General features: G+C 39.8%; 1 protein-coding gene and 1 pseudogene across 1 annotated transcript in view; both read left to right on the top strand.

Moving 5' to 3' along the window:
* The window catches only part of LOC102853767, a 7,203-nt pseudogene extending 2,203 nt beyond the window's left edge, over positions 1 to 5,000 (top strand).
* Positions 1 to 10,887, top strand: part of UNC79 (unc-79 homolog (C. elegans)) — a 291,864-nt gene that overhangs the window by 64,300 nt on the left and 216,677 nt on the right. The window lies entirely within an intron of this gene.

Here is a 10,887-nt window from a genome sequence, read left to right as displayed (position 1 = left end):
TCTGCATAGAGAGATAATTTTACCTCCTCTTTTCCAATTTGGATTCCTTTTATTTCCTTCTCTTGTCTTATAGCTACTGCCAAGACTTCCAATACAATATTGAATAGGAAAGGTGATAATGGGCATCCTTGCCTAGTTCCTGTTCTTATAGGGAATGCCTTTAGCCTCTCTCCATTGAGAACAATGTTGGCTCTTGGGTTTGTGTGTATACTATTTGCTATGTTGAAGAAATTCCCCTCTAGTCCTATTTTGTTAAGTCAAACCTCCAAGTTTTGATGAACATGATAATGACGAATCGGAAGATAAGGATTCAAAATAAAAAAAAAGACTTCAAAACCCAAAGTGGAAATGGACTCTGGCAGTGATGATGGTGATGATTTTAGTAAAACTTCTAAGAAAGTGAAAAGGAAGGCCCCCAGATCAAATAAGAAATGAGATGGGTCAAAAGAAGATGAGGACAACAGTTAAAGAACTAAAGAGTGTTCCAGATTAAATCTTCAAGCAGATGAATGATTTTCAGCCTGAAAAAGAGAAAAGAGGCAAAAGGATAAGCTAGGTGCTGAGGTAGAGAGTACACACAAAATTAAGACCATGGCCCAAAGGAAGTCAGAAAAGAAAGCACGTGAGACTGTGGCCCAAAGGAAGTCAGAAAAGAAAGCACGTGAGAACGTGGCCCAAAGGAAGTCAGTAAAGAAAGCATGTGAGAGGAAAAAAGGAGGATCAAGAGAACACAAAACTTTGGAAGCGGAAAGAAAAAAGAGAGTTAGAAGCAGGTAAAAAGGATCAGAATAGACGGAGAATCTCTGAAGGAATCTGAAGATGAGATCCAGAGAGACTCTTGATGCTAGTGCACCCCTGGCCCCTGAAGAAAAAAGAGAGACACCTGCAGCAGGAGAGGATGACAGTGAAAGAGAGAAAAAGAAAAAAGATAAGAAAAAAAGGAGAAAATGAAGAAAAAGGGAAAAGAAAGCAAAAGGTCCCAGGAAAGGTGCAGTTAAAGTGATGTGAGAAGCTCTGAAAAAGGCTACACTGAAAGGAGATGAAGAAAGAAGAAGGAATATAATGACTTGGAGCATTAGAAGCCCAATGTAAAGGAGAGAAATGATTGGAACAAGGAAAAAGATAAAAGAAAAAGCAAAAAGAGAAAGAAAGGAAAGAACATTTGAAAAAAGAAGGAAAATTTTTTTTACTTCCAGAGTGAAGTGAATATTTTTAATCCCAGAGCGAAGCCAGAGCCAGAACTGAAGAGACCATTATACTTTTACAAGGCTGAGGCATTGACGTGTCATCAAAAGACTCTTTGCCAAAGAAAAGGACAATCTATGAAGATAAAAGAAAAAAAAAACCCAAACAAACCACCAACATCTAGGAAATAAGTGTGTGAACCAATAGAATTAAGTGCTGCTGTGCAAGTTGTGGAACAGGGAGTAGCAGACAAAGAAGAGGAAGAAGACACAGCTGGGCATCCAGTGAAAAGGAGAGAGAAAAAGAAGGAAATACGATGCATAAAGAAGGTAAGGAAAATCCTGAGGAGGAAGAGGAAGAAGAGGAAGGAGAAAGTGAAGATGATGAGGAAAATAAGAATGTGTCAGATGGGAAAGAGACAGGAAAAAAACCCTTGGATAAAAAGCCAAGTAAAAACGACTCGACGGCACATAACAACAACAACAACAACAACAACAACAAAGAAAAGAGCGCACAATCTGCATATGACTTTGAAGACAATCCAAGCGAAGAGGAGAGGACTTAGGACAAAGCCAAGCAGAGTATCAAGACATGAAGTTGGGAAAAGAGTAAAAGCATAAATACAGAAAAGCTGAGAGAGCTTGCGTTTTCTGTGTACTAGGCCATGTGGACACAAGGAAGACAAACATTTTGGATAAAGTCTGGCACACGCAGTGTCCTAGATGGTGAGGCAGGAGGATTCTCTCAGTAAATTGGGACCACTAACGTTCCAGCAGGAGTGGCATCCACTTCCTAAACAACATGCCTCTGGGAACTCTATGAACTTTGAGAAACGATAGTTACAGAAAGGCTTCAGGTCTTTTGTTCATAAGGTCACTGTGAGTTGTGCTCGACTCAATGACAGTCAACAACAACAATGACAATGTTCCCCTTGGAGCTATTAATGAATAAACTAAAATGATTAAAGATTTTGATAACGAAAACATACACTTTCCAGGAATGCTGATTATTGATAGACTTGGGCATGAATGTTTCAGTGATCTGAAAAACAGGAAGTTCTCTTTGTGATAGAGCCATTTTAGTTGTTGATATTATGCATGGTTTGGAGCCCAGACAATTGAATCTATCAACCTTCTGAAATCTAAAAACAATGTCCCTTCACTGTTACACTTAACAAGACTGGTAGGTTATATGTTTGGAAAAAGACTTCTGATTCTGATGTAGCTGCTACTTTGAAGAAGCAGGGAAAAAATATACAAAAGATGGATATGCCCTTATAAGACTGAGTTAGTTCACTCAGCATATGCTTTCTAGTCTCTACCAAGTTATGCAGTAATTTTCAAAATCATTGCTCCTAAGTGCTGTGTAGTATTCCATTGTGTGAATGTACCCCAATTTCTCAGCTCATTTAATTGTGGTTGGATATTTGGGCTGTTTTCATGTTCTTGTGATTGTGAATAAAGCTGCTATGAACGTTGGTGTGCAAATCTCCATTTGTGTCTCAGTTCCACTTTCCTTGAGAGATTCCTAGCAGTGGAGTAGCTAAGTCATATGGAATTTCTATGTTCAGCTTTTTGAGGAAATGCCAGACTGCCTTCCGGACTGGTAAAACATGTATGAGGATCCAAGGGAAGAGGGTGGGATCAAAGGGGTGTGGGTAGGCAGGGGGAAATCATAGGGTAACACAATTTGGTGAGCAGAGGGAGGGCGGTGGTAAAGGAAATGAGAAAGATTTGGTGGGGATCTGGAAAGACAGTAATGGGGAGCATGTTGTTGTTGTTATGTGCTGCCAAGTCGCTTGTGACTCATAGTGACCCTATGTACAACAGCCCTAAACTCTGTTCTGTCCTGTGCCAATCTCACTGTCTCGGACACACCCATTCCGATTACCCCAGTTACTGAATCAATCCACCTCATAGAGGGTCTTCCCCTCCTGCGCTGTCCCTCCACCCTACCAAGCATGATGTCCTTCTCCAAGGACCTATCCCTCCTTACAACATGTCCAAAGTATGTCAGATGGAGCCTTAGAATTCTTGGCTCCAAGGAGCCATCTGGTTTAACCCTTTCCAGGATGAATCTGTTTTCCTAGCAGTCCATGGTACTCTCAATACTCTTCTCCAGCACCACAGCTCAAAGGCGCCAATTCTCCTTCTATCCTCCCTAGTCATTGTCCAACTCTCTGATGCATAACAAGTGATTGCAAAGACCATGGCCTGTATCAGATGCACCTTAGTCTCCATAGAGACACCATTGCTCTTCAGAACTTTCGAAAGGTCCCTAACAGCAGACTTTCCCATTGATTTTATTAAATTTTATAAAACATGGTAAATGGGAATGATTGCATGAAATACAGTGTGAATGAAGGATAGTGAAACACAATGTATATGAACTTGTAAGCAAACCAATGTAAAAGAAATGTTTTTTTTTAAATGACTTTTTTAACAAAGATGAAATTGAGGGATGAACAAAAGCTTTTATTGCAGAATGTGCACAGCAAGGTTTGAATGCTGCTTTGTTTTCGGAGAATAAAAATCCTTTACTTTCGAATCTTTGATAGCCACCTCTGCCAAACTGTTCATGGAATGTGAAGCCTCATAGATTTTCTTGTTGAATTAACTCGGGCAATGTTGAGCAAGAGACTTGTACAGTGTGAAGAGCAAAGGTGATGGAGGTTAAAGCTCTTCCGAGATTGGGTCCCACGGTGATGGAGATTAAAGCTCTTCTGAGATTGGGTCCCACCATAGAGGTAACATTGATCAATGGCATTTGAAAGAAGGAGATACAATCATTGTTCTTGGAGTAGAAGTGTCCATTGTAACTCATATTCAGAGCCTCCTTTTACCTCCTTCTGTGAAGGAAATGTGAGTGAAGAACCAATATGAAAAGCATAAGCAAGTTGAAGCAGCTCAGGGGGTGAAGATTTTTGGTAAAGACATGGAGAAAACATTAGCTGTTTGACCCCTTCTGGTGGCTTTCAATGAAGATGAAATCCCTGTTCTTCAAGTTGAGTTGATCCGTGAGTTACAGCAGACACTACATGTCATCAGATTAGAAGAGAAGGAGTCTATGTCCAGGCATTTACACTGGGTTCTTTGGAAGCTCTACTTGAATTTCTGGAAACATCAGGAGTATCTTATGCAGGAATTAATACTGGCCCAGACCATAGTAAAGATATTATAAAGGCATCAGGGATGTCGGAACATGATCTGCAATATTCCGCAATTTTGGCCTTTGATGTGAGAATTCAACGGATGCTCAATAAATGGCTGATACTTTAGGAGTTAGAATTTTTAGTGCAGAAGTTATTCATCATTTATTTGATGCCTTTATGAAATGTAGATAAGACTACAAGGAACAGAAACAAGAGGAATTTGAGCATATAGCAGTGTTTCCCTGCTGAAGATGAAGATTCTCCTGCAGTTCATGTTCAGTTCTCAGGATCGAGTAGGGATAGGAGTCACAGTGGCAGCCGGTCAGGTCCAACAGGGCACCCCTCTGTGTGTGTCAAGCAAAAACTTTGTTGATATCGGAATAGTGACAAGTATTGAAATAAATCATAAACAAGTGGATTTTTTTTTAAAGGACAAGAAGTCTGTGTCAAAGTAGAACCGATCCTTATTGACTATCCCAAAATGTGTGGAAGACACTTGGAGGCTACAGACATTCTTGTCAGAAAAACCAGCAGACAATCCACTGATGCCCTTAGTGCCTTATTTAGAGAGGAGATACAGAAAAGCCATTGGCAGCTTATTGTGGGGCTGAAGAAAATATTCTAAATAATCTTTTTTTCTCATACGGGGCAGGAAATGGAATAAATGCAATATTATGCTGTAATATCACCAACAAAATACAGAACAAAATAAGAACTATTTGGACACCAATGGACCTAAGAGTATGGGGTAGGGGAGTGGGGAGAAAGAGGTGTATAAAATGTTTTCCTTGAGAAACTGAGAAACTTGCACTGGTTTGACAGTGGTCAGTTACACACTCCCACAGTTGTTTGTTGGTTTGTTTTTGTTTTGTTTTTATGTGTGTACCGTCAAATTGGATCTGACTGGTACAGGAGGCGATTGTTCCTCCTTCTTCAGCAGAGCATCTGGTGGATTTGAACCGCGCACCTCTGGGATTGCAGTGCAGTTTCCTGCCACTAGACCACCGGAGCTCACCGCTCCCACAGTTGTTATGCACCCACTGTGCCCACTCTTTTCTCCCCTCCTCCCTTCTGGCTGCTGTTTTAAAGTTTGCACTTCCTCAAATTTGGATTTTTATTACAGGTCTAAACCTTTTCCGATTTTATACTGATGAAATCAGTTACTGCAGTATCTGGTTAGACCAAGCCTCTGCAGATTTTGTGATTCTTGAACTTTTTTTGTTATAAGAAATATTTCTTTCTTTATGCATGTTCTTCCATCCCATAGTGATTTTTCTTTCTGGCATTCCTCTGCCATGTGCCCTTAGAAATTTTTTAAAAGAGGAAATTAGGCATGCTGATAGTGCTTTATCTGCTTTGTATGAAACCCTGGTGTGGAAACATAGCTGGCTGCTTTTACTGCTTGTGTAGTCATGTCGGTCCATTGTAATCAGTCCATTCAGAACCACCAATTAAGACACTGACCTGTGAATCATTAGGGTTCTGTGTCAGCACAGCTTGTCATCCCATCATTCACCTTCGTAGAGTGCATTCTTCTAACAACATGAATTATTTTATTAACTGTCATACTTTGTGTACTTCATACATGCTGGGACTTTTTTTGCTAGGAAATTCTCTCATGCAGTCATTTCTTAATGAGTTGACTTGGCAATAATAGGAGATTGATTAACCATAAAAAAGCAATCTTCACCACTGGGTCGCTAGTAGGAGAAAAGAGTGAAATTGTGGACAGTTTCATTTTCCTTGGATCCCCACTCAAGACCATGGTATCAACAGTCAAGAATTCAAAAGATTTGTTGCACTGAGGAAATATGCTGTCACGTTCCTCTTCAAAGTTCTGAAGAGCAAGGGTGTCAGTTTAAACTCTAAGTGTATCTGTCAAAGTTAGGGTCTTTCCAGTTGCTTCCTTTGCATCTGAAAGTTGAAGAATGAGTAAAGAAGACTAAAGAAGAACTGATGCCTTGGAATGGTGGCGTTAGTGAAGAGTACTGAATGTACCATGGACTGCCCAAAGAACGAACAAATATGCCTGAGGGGAAGTGATCCCAGAGTGTTCCAGAGGCTGGATGATGAAACATGTTTCACCTACTTTGACCATCTTCTCAGGAGGAACCAATCCTTGGTGGGTCAGAGAAAGAGGGGGAGACCCTCACAGTAGGATGGATTTCCACAGTGACCGCCAAGATGGACGTGAACATTACAGAGCTCATGAGGACATTGCAGTAGAGGGCAAGGTTCAGATCTGCTGTTCCTAGAGTTACTACAACAACAAGAGCAGCAACAACAATGTACTCATTGGGGGCTTCTGGTTTCTTGCTTTCCGTGTGGGAGGCTCACACTCAACTCCTGATGGATGCTTCTCTGCCAGGGGGCTGTGCTTGATGTTGTGATGCCATGCAGTTTTCAGTGGTTTTCTAGGTTGAGGAAGGTGAGAAAGAAAAGCCTGTTGATGTACGTATAAAAAACCCATTGAATGAACACTTCTGTATCATATTAGGTCAGGTCTTTGTACATGACATTGCCATGAACTAGGGACCGACTGACTAACAACTAACAACAATAGCAACTTGTTTGATAATTTCTATATTCTGTTGGATCACCTTTCTTGGGAAGGGGAACAAATATAGATCTCATCTAGTCAGTTGGTTGGACACCTATCCTCCAAATGTCCTGGCATAGGCTGGTGAGCATGTCCAGGACTGCGCCTGTGAGTCGAAATGTGAAATGTGTCAATTGGTATCCCATCAATTCCTGGAACCTTATTTTTTCCAATGTCTTTGATGCAACTTGACCTTTTTCATTTATTACCATTGGCTCTTGATCATATAGTACTTTCTGAAATTTTTCAAGTGTTGACCAGGTGTATGTTTGGTTTTGTTTTTTTTTTTTTTTGTATAGTGACTTTGTGTATTCCTTCTATCTTCTTTTGATGCTTTCTGGATCACTCAAGGATTTTATCCATAGCATCTCTCAGTTTTGCAAGGCAGGGCTTGAATTTGTTTCCAATTCTCTCTGCTTGAGAGATGCTAGATGAGTTCTTCTCTTTTTATTCTCTAACTCCAGTACTTTATTCCTTTTTTTATAATATTTTGCTTTTTATTCTTGAGCTGTAATTTGAAATCGTGTGTTCAGCTCTTCAGCATTTCTTCCCTTTGCTTTGGCTTCTCGCACTATAATGCTATTTTCATATTTTTTTTCTGACATACATTTTGGTTTTTAAATTTATCCTCTGTCATTGTTAGGACCTTTTATTCTATTCAAGGATGATAACCTTGATGCCATCCCCCAGTTCCTCTGGTCTTTGATCCTGGGTGTTCAATACATCAAGCCTTTTCTTAAGATGATGCTTAAATTCACGTGGAATAGAGTCAAGATCATATTTTTGTTCTTATAGATTTATTTTCATTTTCTTCAATTTCAATTTGAACTTGCACATGAGTAATTTATAGTCTGTTCCACTATTGGTACCTGAACCAAAATATTTCTGAAGATCATTAAAAAATGTCTAGAACATACATTGACAAGGAATTGCCAGAAGTTCAAGCAGAGTTTATAAGAGGCCATGGCACCAGACATATCACTGCTTTTATTAGATGGTTCCTGAATGAAAGCAAAGAATACCAGAAGAATGTCTATCTGTTCTGTTTTGATTATGCAAATGACTATGAATCATAAAATCCCTATAGTTAATATTGAGAAGGATAGAATCACAAAACACTTAATTGCACTTATACCAAATTTATAGACCAAGAAGTTGTTGTTTGAATGGCACAAGGGGATAGTGCATGGTTTTAAATCAGGAAGGGTGTGCATCTTTTCTCCATACCTATTTAATCTGTATGTTGAGTAAATCGTTCATGAAGCTGGACTCTATGAACAGGAATGCGACATCAGGATTGGAGGAAGACTCATCAGCAACCTGTGTTATGCAGGTGACACAACCTTGCTTGCTGAAAGTGAAGAGGACTTGAAACACTTGATGCAAAAGAGAGGACTTTAGCCTTCAGTATTGATTACATATCATCATCAATAAAATAAAGGTCCTCACCACTGGTTCAATAGACAACATCATAATAGATCAAAAGGTTGAAAGAGAAATAGAGAAAGGACTAGAATGATCAATGATCTTATTTGGATCAACAGTCAATACCCTTGGTACCAGCAATCAGGAGATCGGGAGGCATATTGCATTGGGCTAGTTCGCTGCTAGTGATGTTTCCAAAATACCGAAGGAAAAATGATGTTAGTTTGAAGACTAAGGTGTATCAGATTCAGGCCATGGTCTTTTCAATCATTTGCTATCCATTTGAGAGCTGGATAATGAATAAAAATCATAGAAGAAGAGTTGAATTGCGGTGCTGGAGGAGAGTACTGAATATCCCATCAACTGCCCAAAGAACTGATATGTCTTGGAAAGAGTGCAGCCAGAGTGCTCCTTAGATGCGACAAGGGTGACGCTTTGTCTCTCACACTTTGAGCATGTTGTGAGGAGAAGCTATTCCTTGGAAAGGAATATTATGCTTGGAAAAGTGGAAGGCCAGCAATAAAGAAGAATTATCTTAATGAGATAGATTGACACAGTGACTGCAGCAATGAACTCAAGTGTATCAGAGATGAGGAGAATAGCACAGGATAGGACAGCGTTCAGGTCTGTTGTTCATAGGATCGCTCTGAGTCATACTCGGTATAATAGCACCTATCAGCAGCACCAACAGCACTAGCTGTGCATGATTATGAGAATTAAAGAGTTATAGAACACAAATAATATTAAGTCTTAGATCACAGACACAACTTTATTGAAAAGTTTGAGAGCTGTTGGTAGCAATCACATGCACATTCGCATGGTCGTCATGTGCCACCAAGTCACACCAACCTGTAGCTGAGCCTCCAGTGGATTTTCAGAAACAGCAAGTCACACACAGGAGGAGAGTACTCATCCTTCTGCGGAGAAGTTGGTGGATTTGAACCGCATGCCTTTGGGATTGCAGCGCAGCTCCTTTACCACTAGGTCTCCAGAGTTCCTCAAAGTTGTGTTAGAGATAAGGAAACTGTGGCTTAGGGAAATCTAGTTACTTTTTTTTTTAAGTCACACAGCCAGTTTTTGTTAGATCTGGAGGCAGAACAAAACACTCTGACTCTCAGTTTCATTCTAGCCCTAAATTTTGTATCATATGTTAAGAAAAAAGAATATTTTTTTCTTAATAAAATTAGTCATGTTCTCTTTGGATAGACCCCTTTTTGGATTCACAAGGAGTGATTTTTATTTACTGAAAAAGGAAATCTGAATAAAATTATTGTTCTTCTTAGGTGACGTTAAGTCAACTAAACTCAGAGAGACTCTTTAAATGACACGTCTGAATCTTGCAGGTTCCTGTCCCATCCCGTCTGCTGTGCGTGAGCCCATTGCTACAGTCACTGTGTCAGCCCATCATGTTGGAAGCCTTCCTCTCTTCCTATGATCCTCGTCCTTACCCAGCATGATGCCCTTTTCCAAGGTCTTGGCCTTCTTGACAACATGCCCAAAATATGTGACACAAGTTTCATCTTCTAAGTTTCACTCCTCTAAGGAGTACTGTGGGTGCACTTCCATAGAGATGGACTTATTTGTTCTTTGGCAGGCCATGGGATAGTCATCTTTGGTGAGGCAGATGAACCTAGGCTCCTTCGAGGCCAGCAGAAACTCTGTTGTAGGTTGGATGCCCCCAACACACTCTCAAAAAACCTTTCCCATAGACTGCATGTTTGTTTTATCATATTTGTATGCTTGATTGTTTTATGGTTTGCTCTTATGGATACAATATTTATCCGTATCCATTTTTATTATTTATATATTATTTTTATTCTATATTGTATTATGGAAGCAGGAGTGACATCCACTTCCGAAATAGCTTGCCTCTGAAATAGCTTGCCTCAGAAAACTCTAACTTGGAGAAAACTTGGAGAAACAATGAAAGTTATACAATTGTTTAGGTCTTTCATTCATAGGGTCACTATGAGTCGTCTACGACTCGATGACCCTTAACAACAATACCAAGATAGAGAGAGCTCTGAAAGTTAAGCTGCCAAGTCAAGGGTGGGTGATTTTAATCTGCGGCCATCAGGCCTGCTTTTAATTGTTTTTGGTCAAACATTCTAAGTGATATAGCACTGGTCCTTCCACTTGCTGTACAGAGGTAACTCGAAGTTGCTGTGAGGCTAAGCAATGTGACACTGATGTGTCAAATGCGATGATGGTTACCGTGGTGGACAGTATTTGGTGGAGCTCTCCAATTAAAACAAGCCTAGAAGCAGGAGTGGCATCCACTTCCAAAATAGCTTGCTTCAGGAAACTCTATGAACTTGGAGAAATGATGAAAGTTATACAAGTGTTCAGGTCTTTCATTCACAGACCTGCTATGCGTCATCTACGACTCAGTGGCACTTAGCAACATCACCATCATCATCAACAACAACATTTTATTATAAATAATAAAAATGGGTACAGATAAAAGCTGTATCCATAAAAGCACACTATAAAACAATCAAACATACAAACACCAAAATATATAATA

This window comes from Elephantulus edwardii, unplaced genomic scaffold (genome assembly GCF_000299155.1).
Source record: "Elephantulus edwardii isolate Elephantulus edwardi_28Jun2011 unplaced genomic scaffold, EleEdw1.0 scaffold00002, whole genome shotgun sequence".
Classification (NCBI taxonomy): Eukaryota; Metazoa; Chordata; class Mammalia; order Macroscelidea; family Macroscelididae; genus Elephantulus; species Elephantulus edwardii.
Note: the sequence above shows the minus strand (reverse complement) of the source record. Positions and strands in the feature narration are given on the sequence as shown.